Source organism: Furipterus horrens, unplaced genomic scaffold, assembly GCF_987537825.1.
Source record: "Furipterus horrens unplaced genomic scaffold, mFurHor1.1.pri manual_scaffold_13, whole genome shotgun sequence".
Lineage (NCBI taxonomy): Eukaryota > Metazoa > Chordata > Mammalia > Chiroptera > Furipteridae > Furipterus > Furipterus horrens.
The window spans coordinates 20,191,451-20,219,068 of record NW_028327183.1 but is presented as its reverse complement, the minus strand read 5'-3'; the positions used below and the strand labels follow the sequence as shown (position 1 = coordinate 20,219,068).

General features: G+C 43.7%; 1 protein-coding gene across 4 annotated transcripts in view; it reads right to left on the bottom strand.

The window, feature by feature from the left end:
- Positions 1–27,618, bottom strand: part of ZNRF1 (zinc and ring finger 1) — a 92,861-nt gene that overhangs the window by 34,785 nt on the left and 30,458 nt on the right. The window lies entirely within an intron of this gene.

The following is a 27,618-nucleotide window of genomic DNA, read 5'->3' as shown; positions in this document are numbered from 1 at the left end:
CTTTACTGGATCACTCCCATCGGCAAACAAATATGCTGCTGTTTCTCCAATTTTGGAAAAAGGGCTTCTCTTGGCTCTGCTTTCTCACAGCTATCACCCCATTTCTTTGCGTTGTTTTGCATCAAAACTCTTCCAAAAGGTTGTTTATACTCGCTAACGCCTCTTCTCTTTCACCCTAAACCCGTTCCGACCAGACCTTAGGCTTCGCCACTCCATCAAAACTGCTCAGCAAGGTCACCAGGGCCCCTGTGGCTCCACCGACAGCCAGCTGTGGTCCCCGCCGACAGCCAGCTGTGGTCCCCGGCTACCTGCTCCTTCACAGGGGTGGGGGCAGGTCATCACTGCCTCCTCTCTGACTGACTTTCTTCACTTGGCTTACATACTGCACTCCCGCGGTGTTCCTCTTAGGCCACTGGTTGCTCCTCAATTCCCTTTTCCGTTTCCTCCTCTTCCTCCCAGCCCCTCAATAAAGCTGTGCCTTAAGGCTTAGACCTGACCCCACACTATTCTTTCTTTTTTTTAGAATCCTCACCCAAGGATAGTTCCATTGATTTTAGAGAGAAAGGAAGGGGTGGGGGAGGGAGGGAGGGAAGGGGGACAGAGAGAGAGAGAGAGGCAGAGCGAGAGACAAGAGATCAGCTGCCTCCCATACTTGCCCGGACCAGGAGTCAAACCTGCAATCTTTTGGTGCACGGGATGATGCTCTAACCAACTGAACCTTCCAGCCAGGGCTCTACTACTCTCTTTCTATATACTCTCCCCTCTGACCCTCGAGGCTTTAAGTGTCACCTGTGTGTTTCTGTCTTATTTGTACTTCAAAAAGTCCTTCCCTGTACTTGTGACACAAAGATACTCTGCATTTTTTCCTACTTGTTTATAACCTCTTATCTGAAGATCCTGGAGCCAGGAGTTTAGAATTCTGATGTTCCAGGCTTAAGAAAGGCAATTTCATGTAATATTCCTATCAACATATAGGACAGCATCACACAATTTTACACATTAATAGTTTAGAAGTGACCCACCAAAGGAATAATTGATTCAGGCAAGAATCATCACTGAATATTAAAACTCTTAGATTTTATCATTAGAATGCTAAAATCATTTGGTTTTTGGAGAACTGAATATTTGCAAATCACCTGTGAGTCACCCTGTATGTAATTGGCTAACTACAAAGGGGATCAAAGTACTTTTACAATGGGAAGATCTAGCAGTCATCATCTTAACAAAATGATCTATCTTAATAGAACTAATGGTAGAAAAATCTTGACATTCATTACACGTCTCCTTACATGATATAATACAAAGTATGTAGCACACCTAACCCTAATCTGTATTCTTGTCAAAAATGTTTAAACTGAAACTAATCAAACCTTTAGACCTAGCCTTCAGTTTCTATGGAAATACAAGGGGATAGTACAAACAGGTTAAATGACACCACGAGGAAACAAGCAGAGAAATCTATAAGTCAGCTGGTCCTGGTCATTACAAGAAGTCATGTCACATGCATGCACATACACACAGTTCCAGATCAAGAGAAATGAAAGAAACAGACCAAGCAAATACAATGTATGAGCCTTGACTAGATCTTAGATCAATAAAGTTGTGTAAAATATACATATTTTGGGTCTCCCTAAAGCCAAGTATCCCTCAAATTAGAATCATTCTAAGGTCTGAGCAGAGGGGGAACTGGGTTAATCGTTGGCGGCGGCGGCGGCGGCGGCGGCGGCAGCCGTCCGTCTCCAGAGACGATGGCGTAGCTTCTTGAGAGTCTATCTGCACCGCCGAGAATGGCTGTGCAGTCCGACTCGGGAGTGACAATCCCTGCCGCACTTGGTACAGGTGAAGGCAGATGGCTGTTGTTGCTGCTATTGACGCTGCTTCCGCCTCGATCTTTTCTGGACCGCCTCCTCGTTGCGCGCAGCCTCTGCGCGTGACGTACCTTGTCTGACCGCGAGCCTCCAGGCTAGGTGGTCGTCTGCTTGAACTTCCCATGTGTTGAGATTGATGGAGCATTGTGTCATGTCCTTTTTGCAGATGTCTTTGAACCGCAGTTTTGGGCGCCCTGTCATCCTCTTGCCTTCTGCTAGCTCGCCGTAGAGGAGGTCTTTGGGGATACGGCCTGCATCCATTCTTTTGACATGACCGAGCCACCTGAGGCGTCTCTCGCTAAGAACTGCATGCAAACTGCTCATATTGGCTCGCTTCAGCACCTCGGTGTTGGGGACCTTATCCTGCCAGGCGACATGCAGGACGCGTCGCAGGCACCTCATGTGGAAGCTGTTGAGTTTCCTTTCGTGCCTTGCGTAGGTGGTCCACGTCTCGCTGCCATAGAGGAGAGTGCTGAGTACGCAGGCTTGGTAGATGCGCTGTCTGGTTTTCTCAGTGAGGCTGGAATTGTTCCACGCTCGCCGGTTCAGTCTGGCCATAACTGTGGCTGCCCTGGCGATTCTCCGGTTGACCTCCAAGTCGACTGACAGAGAGCTCGAGATGGTGGACCCGAGGTAAGTGAAGTCGTTGACAACCTCCAGGGTGTATCCGTCGATGGTGATGCATGGGGGAGTCCCCGTGCCTTGAGCCATAACATTCGTCTTCGTCAGGCTGATGGCTAGTCCGAACTCCTTGCATGCGTGGGAAAGGCAAGTGACTAGCTGCTGGAGTCCCTCTTCGGAGTGTGATGTCAAAGCTGCGTCGTCGGCGAAGAGCATCTCACGGATGAGCACCTCTTTGACTTTGGTCTTGGCTCGTAGACGGGCCAGGTTGTAGAGCTTGCCATCGGATCTGGTGTGAATGAAGACACCCTCGCTGCAGTCCTTAAAGGCGTATTGGAGGAGCATGGAGAAGAAGATTCCGAACAGCGTAGGCGCGAGGACGCAGCCCTGCTTTACTCCGCTGCTGACTGGGAAGGCCTCAGAGGTTGCGCCGTTGTAGGACACCGTGCTGTGCATGTTGTCGTGAAAGGACATGACCACAGCAAGCAGATGTGGTGGACAGCCAATCTTCCGTAGCAAGCTGAAGAGTCTGCTTCGACTGACCAGATCAAACGCCTTCGTGAGGTCAATAAAGGTGAGGTAGAGTGGTTTATGCTGCTCGTGACACTTCTCCTGCAGCTGGCGTAGGGAGAAGATCATGTCCACTGTTGATCGGCCAGCTCTGAAGCCACACTGGGACTCTGGGTAGACGCGGGAAGCAAGGGTCTGCAGGCGGGCAAGAGCGACCCGGGCGAATACTTTGCCGACGACGCTGAGGAGAGAGATGCCCCGGTAGTTGTTGCAGTCGCTGCGGTCTCCTTTGTTCTTGTACATGGTGATAATGTTGGCGTCTCTCATATCCTGGGGGATGTAACCCTCCTTCCAGCAGAGACAGAGTAGATGGTGGAGCGGCTGTAGCAGGACTGGTTTCCCGCTCTTTAGGATTTCTGGAGGGATTCCGTCGCTTCCTGGTGCTTTCCCGCAAGCGAGGCGGTCGATGGCTTTGCCGAGCTCTGCCGCAGTAGGTGGGGTGTCTAGCTCCTCCATGACTGGTAGGTCTGGGATGGCGTTGGGAACTGGGTTAAGACTAGGTAGAAAATGTAGCAGTTGCCCCAACATGCTCGAGCAGGAGGAGGAACCAAGGATTCCCTGCCCTGTGTCCTTATAGAGTTTTGTTTCTACCAGTTAATGGAACTTACTGCAGTCTGTCTTGCATAATATTTTTTGTGTATGTTTGCAACTCCTATTCTGGATTGTTCCTAAGGACACATAGCATTTTCTTCTCTTTCTAAATGTTGGCTTTCTAACTTTAAATGCATTTAAGAATAAAAGTTCTGTTTTTAAAAATCCAATTAGAATTCTGAATGAAACTGCATTTCTGGCACACTGTATTTTCCCAAGATAGCTGCACCAATATATGTCTCATCCCACATGCTTTTTTTACAATGTGATATTAACATTCTTCTATCAACAGATGGGGTCTGTGTTCCCTTTCCTTTTACCTAGAGTGACCTTCACACCTGCCTCAATTGACAATGTACAAAGGTAACAATGGGTAACTTCCAAAGCTGGATCAGTAAAGGTCATATAGCCTTCTACCTGGTTCTCTCTTGGGACAAGGGACAAGGGAGCCCTGGGCCAAGGTATAAGAAGTCTACCCTGAAGGCATCATGCTGAGGTCATTCAGAACCTTGCACATAAGCAGAGATGCCCAAGGATCTCCAGCTATCCCAGCCCCCAATGGCTTGAGTCTTCCCAGACCAAGCACAGGGCATGTGAGTGAAAATCCTTTGAGAGGGTCCCATGCACAGTCCACTGCAACCTTATGAGAGGTCAAAAAGCCAACTGTGCCTGGATAAGCTGCTCCCAAATTTTGTGAGAGAAAAAGATTATTGCTTTTGCAAGCTACTGAGTTTTGGGGTAAAGCATTATTTCACTCTCATTGAAACAGCACTGAAGTTATAAATCAATGTGAAAGGAAGATTATAATCTTTATAATATTACACCTCATGCAAGAATACAGAATGTCTTTGCATTTACTTGGATTTCCCACAGAGGTTCTACATATTCTTGTTTTAGTTAAATACCAGAAACTTGATGGCTTCTTCTGCTATTATTTCTTGTATTTCTAGTCCTTGTTGCTGGCATTGGGAAATACAATTGATTTGATAGATTCATCTTGTTTCTGATTATATCATGTGAAAATAAAAAGTGTCATCTCTTTCCTTACAGTTCTTACATTTAATTTCTTTTTTCTTCCTTAACCTGTTGATTAAGACCTCTACTACCTAAAGTTTCTTTGGTTGAACAGAATGCTAAGATTTTTGTTACTTAACTTTGTCAAGTTAATAGAAGTTCCTTTATCGTTATTTTACTGAAATTTTAAAACATAAAATGTCACTAAACTTATCAACCTTTTTTCTATATCAAATAACATCATATCTTCCCCTCCTTTGGTCCATTGATATGATAGGTTTTCTGATGCTGAACCATCCTTATATTTTGGGGAAAACAGTACTTGTGATGTATATGTTCTCAATACACTACTGAATTGGTTAGCTAATCTTTTTCTTGGAATTTTGATAATAAAGGGGCCAGGGAGCTTTTTCATTTGTGACCAAATGGTATGTATAGCTCTTTTAGTAGCTGAGTTTCTTCAAAGAAACATCCTCCAAACTCTCGTCTCTACTCCTGGAATTGAACAGGAAAAGAAGTTCGGAGCCTCACAGAACAGACTAGACCCCTGTCCGGTCCCCCTGCCCCAGGTGTGGCGCCTCACTTCCAGCTCCCCTTTGCTGGTGCTTGGCCAAGGCCATAAACTCCTGCTCAGTTTCGACAACCAACTGTTGCAGGGCTGGGAGAAGAGAGTCACCTGATGGGGAAGATACAAGTGGCTCCTTATTTAGACTTTCACACTGCCCCCCTTATTTTCAAGGTTAACAGGGGTCTGGCTAATAATCTGTGTAATCCATATGATGGGTTATTATTGGAAAGCCAAAATAAATAAATAAATAACAGTAAAACTTCTGTAGACTAACTTGCCCACAAACTGAAATGTTTAATGAAAGTTGCACAACCACATGCAGAGTGTGACACCCTTAGAGAGCACACAACCCACATGTGCTTGAGGAAGCACACGCACAGGCAAACTGTGTTTCATAGTGGCTACCAAGTTACCCGCGGACAAGGAGGCTGAGCGGGAGGGGGAAATAACCTTTTACTTTAAACACTCTGTTGCTTTTTAAAAAGTTTTTGTGATGAACTCAAATTACTTTCGTAATTACAAAAACCAAAAGAGACATTTTATTGAGTCCTCCTACTACCTAAGCCTACCCCAATTATCCCCGGATCCTGACAGAAATCATAGCGGTTGAGACTGCTACTTACCAAGAAGGCAAAACCACCAGTCTGGGCCCGGATGAACGCCTGGCTGAAAAGCCCTGGGGAAGTTGGCAGTCGGTGGCTACTCCAGGGCCAGCCCCGCAGGGAGCTGCTTCACACTCCCAGCCCCGCCATGTCCTCATCACTGAGCTGCCCTGCCGGCCCCAGGGCTAAGTGTGCAGAGCCTCTCCCGGGCCTCCTCGCCACTTTCGCTTCCCTCTTCATGCTCAGCTCTGGCTGCCACTGTTTAGCACATGTGATACTATAATCACCACAGCAAAGGGACTGGTGTGATGTGGAGAATGAAGGCACATTCTCCTTTTCCTTATCTGAAGGCACGAGAGGTTCTGAGCAAGGGCCACAGGGACATGGCCTAGCCCTCATGTAAGTTAAGGTGAGCAATAACCCCTGAACCCCCAGGAAAAGCAGCCTCATAGTCTGAATAAACTGAACACCACATTCCTGCATGACCAGGCGTGAGCCCAGCACTCCAGCTGCTGGTCTTCCACACTGCCCTTCGCAGGGTCCTCTGAGAGGCACAGGACAGGCACATGTGCCACCGAGGAAGGACACACAAGCCAAGGGCAGGGCCGGACAGTCAGTCCTTCTCTAAAGCCCCTCTGGCGCTCACCAGTGCAAGACACGCGGGAGCTAAGAACTGCAGGAACAGCCAAGAACAGCCAGAAAAAGTCTCAATTCTCTTGCCACAGCAGCCCTGAGTCTGCTGCTCATTTAGCTTTTCCATCCACCCAGGGGGACAGTGGGAGGGGGCTGAGTAGCCTGCATTTCAGGAGCCACGCCGCCGTTTCAGGCATGGGTTCTGGGTGCTTTCTTTGCATTACTGCATTTAATCCCTTGAACTTCATGCTAGGCGCTGTTATTATTTCTACTTTACAAATGAGGAAGTCAAGGCACAGGAACGTGAAGGTCAGTTATGAGTGATTTGGAGCCATGATCCCAACCCAGGCAGCCTGACCTCAGGACGACATAAAGGACCAGATGGAGAAGAGGGATGGGGAGGGAGGGAGGAATAAAACAAGCTGGCCCAAACTGGGGCTTGCTCCTCCTTTTCAATCAAGATCAGAGCAACTGAATTTTGGTTTAAAATCAGGCCCTTATCTCTAAAATTAACTAATGTGAGACTCAAAATAGGAGAGATATTTCCCGTATAATGTTCCTGTACTCCTTTGGGTGATCTAGAAATATATAGGAAAAACTATTAAGGGAATGGACTCCTGTATTTTAACAAAAAGCACGAGCTGGGAGACAACCTTCACTCCCTCTCTAGTCCCACCTGGCACGACAGAGGCCAACACAGGCAGGCAGGTCACAGCCAATTCAAAGGAAAGCCACTTGCTCCCCACCTTTACTCATTTATTCTGGAGGACAAAACCAGTGACTGTTTGAGCCTGTAATGTTCTCCCTCCTCATTCTGATTCTGATAGAAACGGGTCCTTCCTTTAATCACCTGAACCGACGAGTGATGGGGACACTTGCAACGTGCTCACAAGCACTCACCTCTGACAGCTGCAGAACCTCCCACGTCACAGTGACTTCACAAACTTCATCACTCACTCTCAAAACCACGAGCACATTATCTTCATTCATTTATTAATTCAAATACTTTCAAGAATATATCAAGATCTTTGGGCTAAAATTTAAAACATACAAATGAAAAGCTACCATCAATTTTTTAAATGAAGCTGCATAACACGAACACCTGTCCAAGGCAAATGCTGCCTGGGTTGGGATCGTGGCTCCAAATGGAGTGGGGTGGCGCGGGGAGGGTTAGAGATGAAGGGGGATGTGGTAAAAGTAAAAGCAGGCAGAGCCTGGCTGTCTTGTCTAGGCCAGAATCTACCCCTGGACTCAAGGAATGCACATACCCACCCTACACCAGGCTGAAGGCACCCTTCCCAGCCTCCCGGAAGGCACTCCTGGTTGGCTCGGGCTCCAAGTGTCCAGCCTGCTGCTTGTTTGCTGTGGCGTGATGAAAAAGGGATTAAGCGTGGAGCTAAAAATATGTGCATTCTCATCAAGGGTCCGTCTCTAACCGTTGTGTGACCTTGGACAAATCTTAGTGTTTCTGAATCTCCATTTTCACCCAAAGTGAGGAGACTGGCCTATGCCTCTAAGATTCCTTCTAATTCTAAGGCTCACAGATTTAGAACTGGGGATTACTGTGGCGTTTCCCCCTTCTGAGGGTCCCCTACAGTTCAGAGAGGACCTGGGGTTCTTCTGCCCCTTAAGAAGTCAGTAGTATTCCCAGGCGAAGGAAAAGAATTGGGAAACACCCCCTGCCCCCTGCCTCACACACTGCAAATATTCTAAAACATTTTCAGAATTGATACCCTTCTTTGTTTGCTTGTTTTTTAAGAGCCTCTATTAGAAAAGGCAAGGGGATACTTGCTGTTCACACTCTGACTGTCAAACTTCAGGAGATTCCTCCTGTCCCTCTGCAGACACCTCCCCTGGGACCACTTGTGCAGCGTCCTATCCCCAACCCCACACAAAGCCGCCATCACCTGCAGTGACCGCAAAAAGAGGCAGAGATTCAAGATTGAGAAGCACAGCAGTAACCTTCACCTTGCCTCAAGTCCTAGAGGAGACCAATATGGGAATAGACTGGATGACACTGTTACCCTCTGCTGCTGTGAACACAGGTGGCAAAGTAAACGCAGGTGTGTGTGGCCAAAGCTGCTACAAAAAGGTAAAGACGTTCCACATCTGCACGCCCTTTTACTTAGCTCTCTTTCTTTTTTTTCTCCCCTGAGGACATGCTTATGATTTTAGAGAGGGGAAGGGAGGGAGAGAAACACCGATCCATTGCCTCCGGCACGTGCCCCAACCAGGGACCAAACCTGCAACCCAGGCATGTGCCCGCCCGGGAATCAAACCCATGACCTTTCCGTTTAAGGGACAGCACTCCAACGCGCCAAGCCACACCGTCCCGGGCTACTTAGCTCTTTTAATAGACTCTTCCTAATAAATTCAACTTTAGCAAAAGGTCATAGCATTGACCTTAAGCCTCCCTAGGTAGAAACATCTCCAGTTTCAGATAAGGCTTCAAATAGGCCTCAAGAGGTCCTAAGGAGGGAGAAGTATTTCCTGTGACTAAGAAATGCATTTTCTGAGAGATCTAGGATGTCCCTAACCTCCCAAAGGTTGTGCTTAGTATTAGTAGAGCTTGCCAATGGGCCAACTACGAAGCATTACCTTCTTTTGAGATGCTCTTAAACAGAAAAGGTTCTAAACATTGTTATTATAAATGAGATACAACAGCTCTGTCATAGCAAGTTCTTTAGACTGTCTTGATTCTTTTGAAGTCGCTGAACAGCCATTTGCTTAGATCCTTCTAAGCAGCCTAACAGTAAGAACACTGATACATTGTCAAGTCAAAGTGTAACCTACTTTTAAGTTTCTTTCACAGATTAGCCTGAGCGAAATACAATATAAACCTGCGTTTTCCACTGCCTCAGCAGTCAGGCTCTCGGGAGAGGGAGCCTCTCAGTATTACTCCACTTGCACCAATTTTCATTAAAAAGCCTCAGCCAGGTCAGAAGCTGTTACAAAGCTGATTCCTCAAACTGACACTTTAAACCAAGCTGGTGACAAGATGATTAATTCTGCCTAAAGACCTGGTGGAGTGAAAGTTATACTGGAGTACAGGGATCAATTGAGAAGTCTCATTCTCTTCATAGGCTCTTTCCTTGGTCACTTCTGACTAAGCCGTTACAAAACCTTCCAGCAAGAACATCAGAGCTTCACGGCAGGGTCTGCATCCACTGTGTCCCTTGAAGGGAAGGCACCAATGGGCAGCCTTACTGAGATTTCTTGCCTCGTTTTCTTGGCCTCCTCCTCATGCAGTTAAGAAACTCCAGTACCCTCACAGTATCGAGAAGAAATAAAGAGATGAACTTTGAAGTCTTCCCCCAAATCAAGGAGGTAGCCACATTTAAAATCCAGGTCTCTAGACTTCTAATCCCTCCTTTGAGGCTGGTATGCTAGAGTGGGTTTCATGGTCCTGGTCCTCAAATGTGTAGATAGGACTTATTTCCCCACTCCTGCTGCAGGCAAGGTCGAACCACCTTATTTCAGGAAACAGCCTCATCACCTTGGTTTAGCAGTGGCCAGTCTCAGTGCTTCTGAGTTTCCTACAATTGAGAGAGGACCTTCTTACCCTGGTCTGTACTAAATAATCAAACCAGAATGTCTTGTCATATAACCTAACCCAAACTTTACCCAATCCTCCAGATTTTTTTAAGTGCAAAGGAGTAAAGGGAGAAATGAAGGGTGAGGGAGATGAAGGACTATAAAAATTATGATTTCTAAGGGTCCAATGAACAAAGTCAGCCTGAAAGAGAGGCCAAATCTTTTAGCCTAAGGCCTTTAGTCCACTTTTTAACTCAATTTATGCAACTTCCAACTATTATAAGTGGAGTAAAAAACTCACTTTTGCTTCAAATACTTCTTTGCTCACATCTAGAAATAAAAGGATCAAATAAGACAGAGCAGACTTCAAAAGACAAGTCTTCTGATGGCACAAAGATGGGTTCCTACACCATTCAAGCCATTTCACCACAGACTAAAAGAAAAAGACTAGTTTTCTCTGATAGCCTCAAAGCATCAGAGATTTGTTAGGCTTGATCTTGATTTATTATGCTGCTCATTTTAAAATTCCACGGACATTTGCTGCCAAGAGTGCAATGGGGAAAGGTTAACTAGCTGCAATGAGCTCTCTTATTTAATCTGAAGACATTTCTGATAGCAGGCTCTTCCAATGGCAGGCAGGTCTGGAACCCTTTGAGGGCTTCCTTCACAGCTCCCAAATGCTCGTGCAGCTGGAGATCAAGCCCAGTAACTAGTCATTTATATTCAAACATGAAAAGCCTAGCAGGTAGCAGCCCCCTGAGATGGTGGTAAGCAGCTCAGAGCCAGAACAAGAAAAAAACCAATGTGGTTGAAAACTCTCAACCGAGTTGTGCAGGAAGCCCAGTGCATCTTCTGGGTGATGAGGCTTGAATTATTTGAAGAAGAGGAAAAGGACCATGTGGAATAATTCTTCTGGACCCGAAGAGCCAAAGCTGCACCCAAAACAAGTGTAACTGCTACTCACGCTACCTCTATCTAACCTCTTATTGGCAATCCAAACACTTCTTTCCAAAGCAACGGGATGAGACCAGCTTACTTCCTGCCCCAGTGCAACATGAGGGCGGGGATCCCCACTGTCCAGCAGGGCTCCAACACCCCTTCGGGCTGTCCCCATCTCAAACGATTTCTCTCACTTTTCCGAGGCCATGGCTGCTTCCCTCCCTGTTAGTTCTACCACCTGCTGCGCTGCTGGGCCAGCAGGTGTGGGGAAACAGCCCCGAAGGTCACTGTCCCTGTGGTGTCGTTCTCAGAGGGCCCCTTGCTGCAATGCTGCTGAAAGCCAAGAAGGAAGAAGCTGAGCACCATTGATAAGAAGAGCCCACCTAACGGGACAGTCCCCGACTCTCCTCAGGGAAAGAGAAGGTGAAGCATCAGAGTATTTATAGGACCAGAGGGACAGGACAGTCTGGCCTTCTCAGCCCCGCACGTGTTGAGGGGTTTACAACAGTCCCGACCCTGTCTGCACGCAGCTCACTGCCAGCATGCCAGCTGCCGAGGCAGACAGAACCAACCCCACTGACTTCCTTGCGAAGCAGCCGCTGCTGACGACGCTGAGATGAAGGTTGATGGAACACTTGGTTGTGTATGAAGCTTTCATTTTCTCCTGTGAAGTTATTTTCAATCTGTATTCTAAGACCTCTCCGACTCTGTAAGTAGAACTGGAAGGTTCAAAGGTGACAGTGACCCAGAGCAAGCCCAGGGAAGTACAGAAGGGAGCTGGTCACCCTGCTGCCTGAAACCAGCCAGCCCCCGGCTACGGGAAGGCTCTGGAGCCTCGGCACTGGTGGAGCTGGTCTTCCTCAAACCCTTCTCAATCCAGGACAGATTAAACCATTTTTTAAAAATCTCCAGGTTTTGCTCAAACCTGGTGATTCCTGCTGAGCAAAATAAGAAAACAAAACTCCGTCGCCATCTCTATTTGTACTGGAATAACCTCACTGAAGTCCGTTTAGATCAGAAATCTGCTTGGCATGAATAGGCACAAAACAAGTATTTGAGTTACACAGGAGTCAAAGGAGCAGGGAACTGGGGGAGGAGGCTGGCAGGGTGGAGGTTTTCAAAGAAGCCCAGGAGCCAGTGGGTTCTGAACGAGGAAACACTCCCGCGAGATGGTGAACAAATCAGAAATAAAATGTAACAGCATGACTCTCTGAGGAGAAATGTCATCATAACAAGAATCTTTAATCTGGAGTTCCAACAACCCAAGAAACTGAACCGAAACATGCCACAGGACTGAATGAATGCATTGGAGGGGGGGGGGAGGTAAGTTTTCCTGAGAAAGCTGAGACGTTTCGGTAAAAGCCAAGGGCCGACTTCGCCACCACCCTGGAGAAAGCTTAGTCCAAGGGCGTCTGAGGGAATGCTCACTTGCCCTTCCAAGATGCAACACTTGACACACTCCACCGGTGGAGTGTCATCCCAAGAGGCACAGACATGCCTGCTGGGAAGTTTTACCCCTGAACACATGGAAGGATATGAATTGATTACCAAAGCAATACACAACGAGACAGATGCTGATTCACTTTCACTTTGGTGAACTATGAAAACACAGGACGTCCACGCATTGCAATCCTGTTTGCCTTATTTTTTGATAATAAAATGGCCAAAGCCAGAGAACTCTTGAGTTTTCTGGTTGCTTCTCAAGGGGATTCCCACAGTGGGTGGTAGAACCTAGTGGTCTGAAAAGTCTCTTTCATGAGATAATTCCATGATAATTTGTTCTCCCACACACTACTGAGGAATTTTGATGTCTTTAAGTCTTGTATAAGCATACAGTCCGCATTCTTGTTAAAGTGTGCCAATGCCAGATTTATTCTTTAACCAATAATGGTAAACACCAACATCAGATAGAACTCTATGCCTGACTTTCAAACCTGTTTCAATCATGACAACTAGACCTTCTGGGCAGTATTATAATTCAAAATGATGGAATCCTGAGCCCAATATCTGATTCCCAGGGTCCACTGGCCAGAGCTGCCTGATGGAACAGAGCCACTGAGATGTATGGGAGGAAATGGATCCTTTTACAGTCAATTTCCTTAAGCCCTGACCTCTGAAGAGGAAGATTCCAGGCCATCTTTATAGATTCTTATATTTCAAACTATATATGTATGTGTGTGTGTGTGTGTGTGTGTGTGTGTGTGTGTGTGCACACCCACACACAAATGTATATATGATGATTTCTAAGGTGGTATGGGGAGAGGGACCTATGGAGATAACCATCAGCGAGCTGTTAATAGCTAAGATGACTGCAGTTTTCAGAATACTCTGCAACAACAAATAGTCCCAATTAAATATACATTATAAACTGCCAGCTCCACAAAGAAATGGATCTAAATTCTGAGCAGCTCAGGGATGGCTTTAGGTCATCGCCTAACAAATGTCATTATTGAGGAAACCCTGGAGCAGAAGCATTATTTGTTTTCTTTGAAGCTTGTGATGCAAGAAACGTTCTCTTGGTCCAGTTAGAGGCGAGGCTGACTGTCCCAGGGAAAGCACATTTCACTTGGAAAGGCATCAATCATCCCCACAAGACGGCATATTTAAACTGTTTTTCTTCTGTAAAATCAAAGTCCCTTGTCTCCAAGCTCACTTGAAGAGGTCGACCATGTGGCACTCTGATGCCTCCCCCCTCCACACAGCTGGTGTGCCCACAATGTCTTTGGCTTTGTGGGCAGAGGGAAAGATCTCTCTCCCAGTCTCCCAGAGGGACCACCGGTGCTCATCAGCAAGCCTGCAGCACAACCGGCTCCTGGCCCAGTAGCATGGAAAGTGCTGGGGACCAAGTTCTTTCCCAATAAGAGACACCCGAGACCTTAAATCAGGACTCTGGTTCTGTAAAAGAAAGGTGACGTTCTAAGTCATGGTCAGGGACTGGAAAAGAGGAGTACGCACGAAGTGAGGGGTGGTTCCCAGTTCTAGTTAGCTAGTGCTGCCACTTTATTTAAACCAGAGAAAGAGTTCCTTGAGAAAACACTAAAGTGAGAGCAAGGGGAAAAATCCAAGTGATGTTCCCACACTTCTCACTTCCCTTCCTGCATCAGTGCAGCATGGGACGATGCCCAGCCCTGCTTGTTGGAGAGAGAAGGCCCCAATCTACAAATGACATGGATCCACCCACTCTGCCTGTTACAAAAGGTCTTTCTCCATTTGCTCTGGGAAAGTGATAAGATCACAGTAACAGGTTCATCCAGACACCCTGCTCTTTTAATTACTGCTCAAAAACAAAAGAGCTACATAGGAGAACAGACCAGGAAGAGAGTCAGACCCTCCTGTTTGGACTTAGCCAGTATGAAAGGCCAGGTGTGAGAGACAGGGAGGGGCCGAGATTGTTCAGCTGATGGGACCAGTGAAAACCATCTCCACAGAGCGGTCTCACGCTCCACATGAATAGGTAAGGCCAGTCCCCCAGTGGAGTTAATATCAGGACAGAAATCACTGGTGATACAGTAACGCTACCCCAGAACCCACATGGAGGAGATGGTCAGGGAAGCACAGAGAGCACTAGTATTACCGACTGGTAAATTATTAAATCACTTCTTAAACTAAAAAGCAATGATTCTAGATCCTTAATCAGACGTGCTTGACTCAGAGACCAGAGTCAAGGCTGGAAGTCACATGAGACCTGAGAAGCTCGCAGTGATCTTCTCTGTGCTTGCTCCCACCGCTGGTCCCCCCAACCCCCAACACACACACACACACACACACACACACACACACACACACACACCTGCCACTCTTCCCCTTCATTCAGGCCCTAAGAGGAAATCTGTCCAGGATCTTAGACTAGAGACCCTTAGCCAGTGACAGGCTTGCCTCTTGACTCACAGAGGTCAGAGTGAGGCAGCAGAACCCTGGGGCATCAGAAAGGCCAAGAGGTATCAACTGCTCCCAGCAGGGCCACCCCTTACCATGACTGCACTTCCGGACCAGACTCCCCAGAGTGCCCGGCTCTCACAACAAGTTGCTGGGTTTTATTTCCTTTCTCCAAACCAGGAGCCACATTTCTGGATCAACATAGTTAACAAGGCCTTCACTCCGGAAGACAAAAAGCGCACGTAAAAATGCTATGCTGTTAAAAACACACACAGCTGGCCCATTATTTTCTACATGGGCTCCTGCCATTTCCACAGGAACCACAAAGCCAGAGGAAACTAAAGGTCCTTGCTCGGGGGAGGGGGAGCACAAAGTGAACTGTCAACAAGGAGGGAAGAAATAATTTAAAATGGAAGCAAATCTGCGAGCTGAAGGAAGAGACATTGTTAATTCAACCAAAAGCAAACCTTTGACCTGGGCTTGGGAAGACAATGACCGCCAAAGGGAATACAGGGGAAGAAGCTGAGCCACCAGGATGAGCCAAACAAGCCAGGGGACACTACAGCAGATGTGACCTGAACAGGGGACCCAGGACCAATAGGGCATACCCTACAGGTTCTTTTCTGAAATCTAGATTTCCTTGAAAATGTGACATGTCATACCAAAATACAAACTGAAGAGACATAATCTGTGCTTATGAGGAAAACTATTTACATGAGTCAAGTCTGCTTATTTAACATGTGGATCGGGTTCTGCGGCACGAGGCACACCTATGACGGGAATTACGGCTACACGAGAAAAACTCCAGGCTCACCAGGAGACCTGGATGGCTGCAGACCCTGGGTATTGCACTTCTATCTTTCCAGCTGGAGTCCTCGGGTTGGAGAATACACTTCTCTTCTGCCCCTCCGTTCCCACCTTACATGTATATTTAGAGAACTGGTGTTTAATGTTAAGATTCTAACCACCCAACTGAACTAATTTATAAGGAAGGGTCAGGAATGAGATAAAATCCTCTCCATTTCCTCTGGGGTCTATACAGAGAGCCTCTGGAAGGCAGTCAGCCTACCAAGGGCAGGACTTTAAGAAAGAGTCCATTTCTTCGAGAGGTTCCTCCGTCACTCCCAGTACAGGCGCCTCATGGAGCTAAGCCACAGGAGGTCTAGCCTTGGGAATGCACACGACATACCCCTATCGGCTGCCAACAAAAATGTTTCTCCTGTCTGCAGGTTCAGATTCTCCTCACTATCACACGGGTCACCAGCTCTGCTTTAATTCTGTAAGTTTGTGCTGCAAAGGAGCAAAATCACAAAGGAGATCATGGCGAGATTAAAACTGCTTCCGGTGAAATGCATCGAAACGGTAAGATGGGTCAATGGAGGGCTGCCGCGATGACGTCTGTGATAAAGCAACTACGGGAAAATGTCGATTGGCGGGTCTCGGTGGTGGTTACATGAATGTTCCCTGCACAATTCTCTCAATTTACTGTCTGTGGCAGACCTGTCTGTTGGAGGATGGAGGTGGCCTTGCAGGAGTGTGGCTGTCACTCATACCCCTGAGACAGAAAACCTGGCCTCAACTTCAGCAAGCCTGTTGGGCTGAAGAAGGCTTTTCGGGTGACAAGGGTTCTTTGCAAGGGTGTGCATCAGAATCAGCCTCGTCAAAAGTGGGGACCTTTCAGATGGATACTAAACTTATCGAGGTGATCACTTCGTGAGGTATAGAAATGTCTAATCACTAGGCTGTGCATCTGAAACTAGTATGATAGCATATGTCAACTATAATTGAAAAAGAAAGTTTAAAAAAATTAGGGACTTTTTACAAACAACTCATGCTTGGGCCTCACCGTAAAACTAATGGCCCACAATTTAGGTTGATAGAGTGATATAATTTCCTTATTTTGACAGAAGTTTAAGTTACACTTCTGTATGCATGTGTCAAAAGTCAGTGAACATATACTTAAAATGTGTACACTTCATTGTGTGCAAATCTTATATCAAGAGAAACTGTGAACAAATACTGAACTCCAGTTAATGGTATATACAGGAGTGAGCAAAAGTAGGTCCACATTTGTATGTGAAACACAGAGTTCATTCTTGTTTTATTTAATTATTGTATTATTTATTTGTATTACAACTGTAAACCTACTTTTACCCACCCCTGTATGTTGACATATTTAGAGGGAAGCATACAGATGTCTGCAACTCACTTTGAAATGAGTTGGAAAATAAGATTGATGAGTGGATATATGGAAAGATATGACAATAAAACATAGTAAAAAAATGATGTATTTGGGATGGGTAGTGGTAGAGGTGGTGGCATGGTTGTCCCAACGGACAAGTATTTTTTAGAAGTTCCTCAGATGGGTTAAACAAACCTGACCAGCCATACCATGTAATATAAATTAGCATAAAAAAAAAAGGAGGGTGTGTGAACTATAGAGGTATGTAACTTGGAAAGAGAATTGTGCTAAGTGAAAAAAGCCAATCCTGAAGGTTCCACTCTAGATGATTCCACTTATATAGAACTGACGAAATGGCAACATTACAGAGATAGAGAACAGACCAGTGGTTCCCAGGGGTTCGGGGTGGGGCAGGGCATAGGTACGACCATAAAGTGAAGCCCTAGGGATCTCTGTGCTGATGGGACGCTCTGCATCTTTACTGCAGTGATGGATACTCCATCCTCCACACGTGATAAAACTGCATGAACTACACACGCAAATGGCTGAATGAAACTGGTGACATCTGAATAAGGTCTGTGGGTCGTACCAAAGGCGACAATCTCAGGTTCCTCGTTCGCTCTTGCACCATAGTTATGGAATATGCACCAGTGGGGGAAACTGTGTGGAGGCAAATGAAACCACTCTATTATTTTTGCAACTTTCTGGGGATCTATAATTATTTCAAAGTAAAAGGTTAAACACAAGTTCCTCAGATGATGCCAAGACATTTCCCTAGTTAAGAACTACTAATCTAATGTAACCACTTACTGTAGAGGAAAAAAAACAAAACAAAAAAAGGAAATAAACCAACATCCATAGAGGTTTCTTAATCATAGAAACCTTCATTTTCTAATTCCAAAACTAAAGGAAAATTAAGCACGGAAAATGTTCACTAATATTTCTGAGCCATTTATGCCTAGATATCATCCCTTCCTTCTCTGAGATAGCAATCTTGGCATTACATGAAATACTAGGATTGAGACCATCCAAATAGGTAATTTTGTGGGGGGCGGGGCAAGGGGAGGGGAAGGTAGATCAAATGGGCCAAAAGGAGAAAATAAAATGGATGCTTTCTATAATTACATCAGGACTATTGCAAATTTGAGAACTGAAAATTATAGGTAAGTGTTTTTTTTTTTTAAGTGTTTCACACCCATCACACCCAAGTCTGGGTTTGTCAAAATGGGGTTCTCAGAGCTTTGAGAGCTCCCACACTGTTTATTATTTGCTAGTAAACTTCATAAGCAACATGAGGGAACATGCTCTGACAGCTGTTTCCATCCGTGTTGTTGAAAATAAGATCCTGTCTGAAGAAAGAAAATGTTAAAAAGTCATAAAGCCTTCAAACTACAACCTCACCAGGGGAGTGAACCATGATTCTTTTCATCTTTTAAAATGAAATAACTTTGCTCCAGCTTGATCATATTGAAAAGGAAACCATTATGACACATTTCAATGTTGATAAACTGTTGCCTTTAAGAACTGAAAGATTAAGAAAACTAAAAAGAAGAAGCAACAGTGGCTTCTACAACTTAAGAACTTCACTATCCTCCCTTACTACTTCCCATCACCCCATCTTTTCTCCCACCCCCAATCATTAAAAAAAAAAGATAAATTGTAATATTTGTAATCAGGATGAATAATAACTAGAGAAGCTAAGATTCCAGGACTTGTTAAATTGTGAGAAAGAGATCAACCTTAGTCACTCGTTAGAGGTTCACAGCACACTAAACCTAAGCCTTCAAAATTCTTTGACCTGCCAAGTCTCAATTCCGAAAATGAAAATCAGGGGAACTTCCAGTTATGGTAATACGACAGCCTAGAAAACCTGAAAACCCTATTGCTACACAAGAAAGAACTGGAAACCCCCAAGTGCCAGAAACTGAGAGAAAACTGGAAAAAAAAAAAAAAAAAGAAGAAAAAAGAGAAAGCGAGGGTAGGGAAAGAGGCTTGTCTGCCTGTGTTATATACAGAGGAAAGCCAAGTTTCTCCCTGGGCCTGTAGCCATGGGCGTGCGCCTCCTATGCCCTGCTTGTGATGAGCTTGTAGTCAAAATTTACAACACATGGCCAGATCCACTAAGGCAGGAATCTGAAAGCAGTATAATCTAGCAAATCCTGTAAAATAAATATATTTAAAGATTAAAATTACAAAAGGACTCAAAATTCCAAAGAGTAAGATACTATGGAAGGACAGGGGAGAGGGAGGGAGGGAGGGAAAAAGGAAAAGGTAAACAAGACAAAGGATATTTTGGGATAAAAAAGAAAAAGAAAAAGGACATTTTGGGGACAACTGGAAATTTCGATAAGGACAAAATGTTACATAAAAATAATTGGTAATGTCATTATGTCTACAACTTACTTTTATTTTAGTTTTTTAAAGGATCTTATTTATTTTTAGAGTGAGGCGAAGGGAGGGAGAAAGAGAGGGAGAGAAGCATCCATGTGTGGTTGCCTCTTAAGCGTCCCCAACTGGGAACCCAGCCCACAACCCAGGAATGTGCCCTGACTGGGAATCGAACCGATGAACCTTCAGTTTGCAGACTGGCACTCAATTCACTGAGCCACACCAGCCAGGGCTACAACTTACTTTTAAATGGTTCAGAAGGAAATATGAGAGATAGGGAAAGGGAAGAGAAGTTCGAATACGGCAAATGTTAACTGGCTGAATCTAGGTGAATGTATGTGTAAGTGTTTGTTGTCCTATTTTTTCAAGTTTTCTGTAAGACCAATATTTTTCAAAACAACTTGAGGGAAAATACATCTTGTACATTTATAAACACAAAAATCTGTGTGTGTATTAAGACAATTAAATATGGTAATGGGTCCTGGCTGGTGTGGCTCAGTGGATTGAGTGCCAGCCTGCAAACCAAAGGGTCACTGGTTCCATTCCCCATCAGGGCACATGCCTGGGTTGAGGGCTGGGTCCCCAGTGGAGGCGTGTGAGATACAACCACACATTGATGCTTCTTTTCCTCTCTTCGTCCCTCTCTTCCCCTCTCGCTAAAAACAAATAAATAAAATCTTAAAAAAAAAAAAAAAAAGGTAATGAGTGTGGGGGTTAAAAAAGAAGGAATGAAACAAATGGAAGTACTTAATGATTTAATATGGTTCCAATCTAACTAAATTTTATCAATAAGGAAGTCCCCAAGACATCATTTAATGGAGAATTCGTTCATTTATTTCAGGGGATTTTGGTTCCATACCATTTAAAACAGAGCAGATTAACACTTACAAATTTGTACTGGATCATCTAAGGAAATGAAACTGCCAACTTCACCAAAAGATATAAAAATAATAATTTCATGATATATTCTATAGCCATGATTCCTGAATACTAAATTAGCATAAGGCTTCTTATATTAAAATAAAAGTAATTTTTAGGGGAAAAACAACAGCAAGAAAACGGAATAAAAAATAATTCCTCTCTGATTAAAAGGAGCTTGTGGGATACAGCAAAGCAGAACCTAGTGGGAAGCAAAAATGCATAAAAGAGAAGAGGCAATTTATACAGACAGGAAGTAGATTGCCTAGCACTGGGAGACTTTGGGGGAAATGGGAAATGTCTAGAGGTTGTAGATTTTCTTTCCAGGCTAATGACAATGTTCAAAAATTGGCCGTGGTGATGATTGCACAACTGTGGATCTATCTAAAAACACTGAATTGTTTATTTTAAATGGGTGAAGTGTATGTGAATTATAGCTCAATAACATTCTGGAAAAATGCACGTAAGATAAGGGGAACTCATCAGTGTCCAACTCCAAGTGTCCTAGGAGGAACCAGAAAGCGCACCCAGAGAGTGGAAGGGAGAACAACTGAGCTGAAAAAGCTTTCTCACAGCAACCAGCAAGAAAGAACCATGGTGATTAGGCAGAAAAAAAATGTTAATTAAAAGGATGGTGCAGAGTGACATGGACCAGAAGCTAAGCTTCTAGGGACAAGGCACAAAACTGGACCGATGAGGACCCTCCCTCAGCCCTCCTGGAGAGAAAGACCAGCATCACATCACCCTGTAGAACTTGACCCTTCAATGTGCAGTCTCCACTACTCAGCTGCTCTTTCCAAATTAGTCTTTGGAGAGAGCCCAGGTCATCTCTCTGTGCCCTGCAGCAAGGAAGGTCAGGTATTTAAGTTTCCTGAGCTTTAACTTGAGGAAGCAGGGCTCATGGGGTTGGAAAGTTTCCAACATTTATTCCTAACGGCAAAATAGGTACAGAAAGAAAACCTTTTTTTTTTTTTTTTCATTTTAAGAAATGTTTTATTTCTGAAAGCTTATTATTATTTTCCATGGTACTAAGTGCTAAGATTTTTTTTTAAGTGTATATTATTGATTATATTAACCTTTTTTTTTAAATTGATTGATTTTAGAGAGATTGATTTTAGAGGCGGGGGAGTGGGGAGACAGAGAGAGAGAGAAAGAGAGAAACACTGATTTGTTGCTCTACTTATTTATGTGTTCATCGATTGATTCTTCTATATGCTCTTACCAGGGATTGAACCCACAACACTGGCATATTGGGATGACGCTCTAACCAACTGAACTACCTGGCCGGAGCCAGAAGGAATTTCCTTAGCCCAGTGAAAACTGTCTACAAACCCACAGCAACAATCACTTCAGTAGTGAGACTTTAAGAACACTTTCTTTAAAATCCCTCTATGGTCAGGAACAAACCAAGGATGCACACCATCAATGATTTAATTCAGTGGTGAATTAAATAGCTGAGACAGCATAATGTTTAAACCTGAACTGTGTGCCCCAAAAGTCCCATGTTGAAATCTTAACCCCAGAATGTGACTATTTGGAGACAGGGCCTTAAAAGGTAATTAAAGTTAAATGAGGTTATCAGGGTGAACCCTAATCCAATATGATCAAGGTCCTGATTATGGGCCGGATCTACATAGATACATTTCAAAAGCATACCTGAATTAAAAACAAAACAAAAACAAGTTGCAAAGACACATTATATTCATTTTTAACATACACACAAAATCATGGGTATTAAGTGGTCCAAGCACAGACGAATCTACAGGAATGATAAAAAATATATGTATGAACATTTCATCTTGGTGATAGGCACATATATGTTTGCCATATTATTTTCCATATTGTTCTGTATATTTGAAATTCTTCATTTTTTCGTAAAAATAAGGTCTAGAGAAATGCAAACATTAAATTCTAAGGGGTTCACAATGTTTTTAAAAGTCCCACAATACTGTTCGCTACTATCTGCACACGCATGCTTTTTAGGGGACACTAAGCTCACTCCCACCCTACCTCCACCCCAGCAGGAAGATAAAACCAGATAAGAACATGACAGAAATTCCAAGACACTTGGTTTCCAAAAACCTTTTTTCAATTACAGTTTATAGTCAATATTATTTTGTATTAGTTTCACGTGTATAGCATAGTGGTTAGATATTCATACTTTACAAAGTGTTCCCCCAACATTTTCAGTACCCAAATGGCACCACACAGTGTTATTACAATATTATTGACTATATTTTCTATGCTGTAGTTTACATTCCTGTGACTATTTTGTAACTTCCAATCTGTACTTCTCAATCCCTTCATCTTTTTCATCCAGGGCCCCAACACCACCACCCCCACCCCCGGCAACTCCAAGATGCTTATTTTTAAGTCAGAATAAAAACCACCTTTAGGTAGTGTTCCTCTTAAAAAAATTTTTTTTTCTCCCCTGGCTGGTGTGGCTCAGTGGATTGAATGCCGGCCTGCAAACCAAGAGTCACCAGTTCAATTCCTAGTCAGGGCACATGCCTGGGTTGTGGGCCAGGTCGCCAGTTGGGGACATATGAAAGGCAACCACACATTAGTGTTTCTCTCCCTTTCTTTCTCCCTTCCTTCCCCTCTCTCTAAAAATAAAGAAATAATCTTAATTTTTTTTTAAATTTATTGATCTTAGAGATGAAAGGAGAGAGAGACATCGATTTGTAATTCCACTAATTCATGCATTCATTGGTTGCTCCTTGTATGTGCCCTGACCGGAGATGGAAGCAGCAACTGTGGTGTATCAGTACGATGTTCTAACTGAGCTGCCCGCCAGGGCTAGACAGTGCCCCTTTTTCATGGCTTTCTATAATCTGGAAGGTGTCAGGGATAAATATACCACACTCTCCACCTGGGAGTGCTCAGTGAGATCATTAATGAGAAGATTTAGCTGAGTCAAAAGAGTAAAGCAGGCTTACAGGCACCAGATGCAATATGGCTCAAGTTCAAAGTCAAGTTAAGACTCTAATAGGGATCGCCTGGAAAGAGCCAATGATTGATTATATCATGGGATCTTTATTGCTGGGTAAAAAAAAAAACCCTCAGATCCAGTAAAATGTGCACTAGTCCCACCTATGCTTTTTAGCAGTTACCTTCCCCACTCATTCATCCTCTCTCTCTATACCAGAATAATGACTCGAACTTCTATTTCCCATCCTTTTCCTAAGGCGGGGTTGGGGGGACAGTCAATAATGCATAACAAAAACCCATAATGCAAAGGGCAGGCAGAGTTCATGCATTTAACTTTAGGTCAGTTACCAGGTTTTTCCTGAGCCCTGGCCAGGGTTATTCTGGTATCGGCATGGGGAACCTGGTTTGCATGGGTGTGGGTTAGATTAAAAACAAAGAACAGGAACACATCCCTAATGGGATCCATGAGGCCATCAGACAAGCAATGCCCATTGATCCAGCCAGGACACCTACAGGAGATTTCTGCTAAAAACAGGTTATAGACCAGCACAGTGGAGGCAGCTAATGGAATCACTATTTCACTCCTCTGCTACCTCCTTCTTCTGGTGGAAGTATATTACACAATGTTAGAGAAAAGAATCCCACTTCCAAGAAGCTCATAGGTGACAGAACCATACCAAGCTCCCCTTGGGGAATAATATATTAAGTAACAGGTGAGATACGTAAAATATTATATTATTGCATTTAAGTACGTCACTCTAGCTCATTGGTTATATGAGGGGGGACCCAAAAATCCCCGAAATTTGTTTATAAAAAGTTGTGTATTTATTCTTACATGTTTAAACTTTAGTCACCTTCAAAGTACTCTCTATTTGATGCAACACACCTATAAAGATTTTTTTTTCCACTGCTCAAAACAATTTTTGAGCTTGTCGACTTTGATACCTTTTAGTACTTGTGATGTTTTTTTTGTTTCACCTCTTTGACATCAGCAAAATGTTTCCCTTTGAGGACTTTTTTCATCCAGGGAAACAAAAAATAGTTGCTTGGGGAGAGACCCGGTGAGTAGAGAGGATGAGGCATGGGCGTCATGCCGTTTTTGGTCAAAAACTGCTGAATACTCAGTGCGGTGTGGGCAGGTACGCTTGTACATTACCCTTCGTGAAATAGGCAAATGCATTGAAAAGGAGTCTTCAAAAAAAATTCACTGAAGTCAAATGCAGCCTCTCACAACACCACCAGCCATCAAACAACTTCATTAAAAGTGCATTCTAGAGCCTTGTAAAATCAGTGGCAGCAGCGTGTGTTAACAGGAAGAGGAGGCCTGCAATTTGGGCACTCTGTCTGTCCTACAGTCAGCAAGGCTGAGAGCTAAACAACCGCAAGAGATTTGCAAGGATTAAATTCTGAAAGTCAGGATCCTGGTTTGAAATATGAAGCAAAAGTGGCCCTGATGCACAGCAGTGTCCTTGGAAAACCAGTACCCCATTCAACCTGGAGCCCCTCCTAGTCTCTTACATGCTTCCTTCTATAGCTGTTTGTGCACTTACACCACATGTCTCTTTGAGAAGACTGTAACCTCCACGAGGACAAGAACCATGTTTTATCCATTTCTGCACATCTATTAGGGCCTAAAATGATTCCCTGCATACAGTCAAATGCCCAATAAATTATTAGTTGGGTACAAGTGAATTCAGCACAAAAAGGCCTGGTGAAGCGGAAGGAAGATAAGAACTACACAGTTTGGAAGGCAGCCTGTTCAAAAGATATACATATTTAAAACATGGAAAGATGAACAGCCAACCATTCATGTTCTTTGAGTAAAATTGAGGAAGGGAAGCACCAGTTTCCCCTCACAAGCCTCTGTAAAGATAAAAAGCACATCTGGTTTGAGTGATAATGTGTTAAAGGCTTAAGCGAGAACAGGTGAAAAAATCTGATAAAAGTAATGAACCATGAAGAAGCCTCAGTGAGTAGAAAACCAGACTTGGCCAGGCTGCATCAAAACTCACTGGTACAAAGGTGGCTTTAAAATAACGAAGGATCAAAAAGAGAAAGGGAAGATAAACTAAACGCATCATCCTCAACTTGTTCTTTACTGTAGATGCTCTCTCACTCCTATTAAGTAGGTATGGTGTGCCGACTACCAGGGTGAGGGGGGACACCCCAGTCCACTGCTGCTCCGCAGTCGGCCTTGGCCTGTGTTCCTCTAGCTGTGGAATGTAACACGGCTAAGCTGGAGAAATGCCCATACATTGTGCCTCTCAGGAACCCTTCATTACAGCCTCTCACAGAGCAGAGTCAGTTTCAGTTCCTCCCTGAAAAGTCACAAACACTCCTGAGTGAAAAACATCAGGATTCAAACACAGACAACAGTTTTGTAGAAACCAACAAGCTAATCCTAAATTAGAGGGAAATACAAAGGACCTAGTATAGCCAAAACAATTTTGAAGAAGAAGACCCACATGGACAACGGTGTGGTGATGGGGGGTGGAGGGGTGGAAGAGGGTATAAGAGAGATAAATGGTAATGAAAAAAAAAATACAATTAAAAAATCAACTACTTAAAGAAAGGAAGAAAAAGAAGAACCAACACTATCAGATTTCTAAACTTACTATAAAGCTATAAGTAACCAAGATAGTGATAAACATATGAAGCAATAGAACTATTCTGAGTCCAGAAATAATCTTTCACATTTATATCCAATTGTTTTTGCCAAAAGAATTCAGCGGGAAAGGACGGTCTTTTCAACAAATGGTGCTAAGTCAACTGAATGTGTAAAAAAATAAAATAAAAATAAAAGGAACTTAGACCCTTACCTCACTCCGTAACTCAAAATGGAACAGACATGTTAAGAGCTAAAACTATAAAACTTCTAGCCCTGGCTGGTGTGGCTCCATGGATTGAGCACTAGCCCGTGAACCAAAGGGTCACCAGTTTGATTCCCAGTCAGGGCACATGCCTGGGTTACGTACGGGTAAGGTCCCGGCTGGGGGTATGTGGGAGGCAACCACACACTGATGTTTCTCTCCCTCTCTTTCTCCCTCCCTTTCCCTCTCTCTATAAATAAATAAATAAAATCTTTAAAAACAAAAAATAAAACTTCTAAATAAAAACATAGGAAAAGGTCTTTGTGACTTTGAATTGACAAAGATTTTTTTCTATAAAACACCAAAAGCATGATAAAAGAAAAACATTAATAATTGAATTTAATAAAAATTTTAAATGTTTACGCTTCAAAAAAACACAAGAAAATGAGAAGACAAGCCACTCGCTGGGAGAAAATATTTGCAAATCACTTATCCAATAAAAGACTTGTATCCAGAATACATAAGGAACTCTTACAACTCAATAAGATGACAAACAACAAATAAAAAACAAATGGGCAAAGTGTTGAATAGACATTTCACCAAAGATATGAATTGCTAATAACAAGCACATGAAAAGAGGATCAACATTATTAGTCGTGAGAGATATGCACATTAAAATCACGAGATACCACTACATACCTAGCACAATGGCTATAATTCATAAGACTGACACAAAACCAGGTGTTGTGAGGATGGCAAAATTGGAACCCTCATACATTAGTGAGATATACAGCCACTTTGGAAATGTCTGCTGATTTCTTCAAAGGTTAAACATAGACCTACCATATGGAAACACATGTCCACACAAAAACGTGTATGTGAATGTTCACAACAGTAACATTCATAACTGCCGTTAACTAAAAACAATCCAAATGTCTGTCACCTGGTGAATGGATAGACAAAAATACGATAATTTCATACAACAAGATACTACTTAACAATAATAAGGAACAAGCTCATTGGCTAAGTGAAGAAAGCCAATGAAAAAGACCACATATTCTGTACTCATTTAAAGAAATTTCCAGAAAATCAAAATCCAGAGACAGCAGATTAGTGGTTGTTTGGGGCTGAGGGTGGGAGCAGGGATTGACTACAAACAGACATAACGAAACTTTTGGGGGTGTGAAAGTGTTATAAAGTGGGATTTTAGTAACACCTGCGCAACTGTATGTTTACTAAAAATCAATGAATTATACACAATAGATCATTTTTATGGCATGTAAATTACACTTGGGCTTAAAAAAATACATCACTCCCATTACCTAGAGGGTCCCTAAGTGTAGATTCCTATACACAGTGAAAATTTTTGGGGGATACTTTCTAGTAGAAATAGAGTTTTCAGGCAGAAAACTAAAAAATGGATTTTTCTCTAACAGTGTTTCTCCAATTTTAGCACATGTATGAATCACTTGAAAAACCTGTTAAACACAGACACCCCAGACATCCCCCAACCTCAGATATGAATTCAGTAGGCCTGGGACAGGGCTCATTAATTTGCACTTCTAAAAGACTC